The sequence below is a fragment of the Vulpes lagopus genome, chromosome 5, assembly GCF_018345385.1.
Source record: "Vulpes lagopus strain Blue_001 chromosome 5, ASM1834538v1, whole genome shotgun sequence".
In the NCBI taxonomy this organism is placed as follows: Eukaryota; Metazoa; Chordata; class Mammalia; order Carnivora; family Canidae; genus Vulpes; species Vulpes lagopus.
In genome coordinates, this window is record NC_054828.1 from 76043474 (window position 1) to 76044746 (window position 1273).

The window sequence follows — 1273 nt, forward strand, 5'->3', positions numbered from 1 at the left end:
TGGCTCAGCAGTTTAGCTCTGCCTTCAGCCCAGGGAGTGATCCTGGAGACTTGGGAGTGAGTCCCACATCAGGTTCCCTGCATGGAGCCTGCTTCTCCCTCTGCCTGTATCTTTGCCCGCCCCCCCCCCCACATTGTGTCTGTCATGAATAAGTAAATAATAAAATTCTTTTTTTAAAAAAAGCTTAGGTTAGTGCTTGATTTCATACTTGTTAGCTTGTTATTATTATATAATAAAGTCCTTAGACTTTATTCATTTGAGAGAGAAGGAGACAGCACTGGAAGGAGGGGGAGAGTGGGAGAGGAGGAGGAGAGAGAGAGAGAGAGAGAGAGAATTTCAAGCAGACTCCATGCTGAGTGTGGAGCCAATGCAGGGCTTGATCCCAGGACCCAGAAATTATGACCTGAGCTGAAACCAAGAGCAGGACTCTCAATCGACTATACCACCCGGGTGCCTCAGTTTATTATCATTTTTAACTCCTCTTCAGCATATCTTATTATTTAATTCTAAGCTAATATTTCTAAATACAGTTGATCCTTGAATAGCATGGGTTTGAACTGTGCAGATCCACTTACATGGATTCTAATTTTATTTATTATCATTATTTATTATTTTAGAAAGGGGGAGGGGCAGAGAGAGAGGAACAGAGAGAATGTTAAGCAGGGTCTATGCCTAGCACTAAGCCTGACATGGGACTGTATCTCACAACCCTGCAATCATGCCCTGAGCCAAAATCAAGAGTCAGAGGCTTAACTGACTGAACCACCCAGTCAGTTAAGCTACATGCAGGCTTTTTGCAGTACAGTACTATAAATGTATTTTCTCTTCCTTAATTTCTATTAGCAATAATCGCGCCTTGGATAAACCTCATTGGCTACGATACTGCCACTGCACAAAGCTTCTTCCTTAATTTCTCAATAACATTTTCGTTTTTCTAGCTTACGTGATTGTAGTAATACAGTATATAATACATGTAATATGCAAATTTGTGTCAATTGACTGTTACCTTTAAGATATCTGGCCAATAGTAGGCTATTAGTAGTAAAGTTTTGAGGGAATCAAGAGTTATATGTGGGTTTTTGACTGTGCAGTGGGTTAGCACCCTTAACCCTTGCACTGTTCAAGGATCAGCTAAATTTGCCATGGTAAGACATCTTTGTCCTAAACAGGGACTTAAAATATGAACTTCTTCAACTGATCTTATGCTGTTATTAATGTGTTAATAGAAGATAGATGAAGTCTTCCCAGACCTCTTTCCCTACCCAGAGACTTT

General features: G+C 40.5%; 1 pseudogene; it reads right to left on the minus strand.

The window, feature by feature from the left end:
* Positions 1 to 719: 719 nt before the first annotated feature.
* LOC121492317 lies at positions 720 to 900 on the minus strand (annotated as a pseudogene).
* Positions 901 to 1273: the final 373 nt, after the last annotated feature.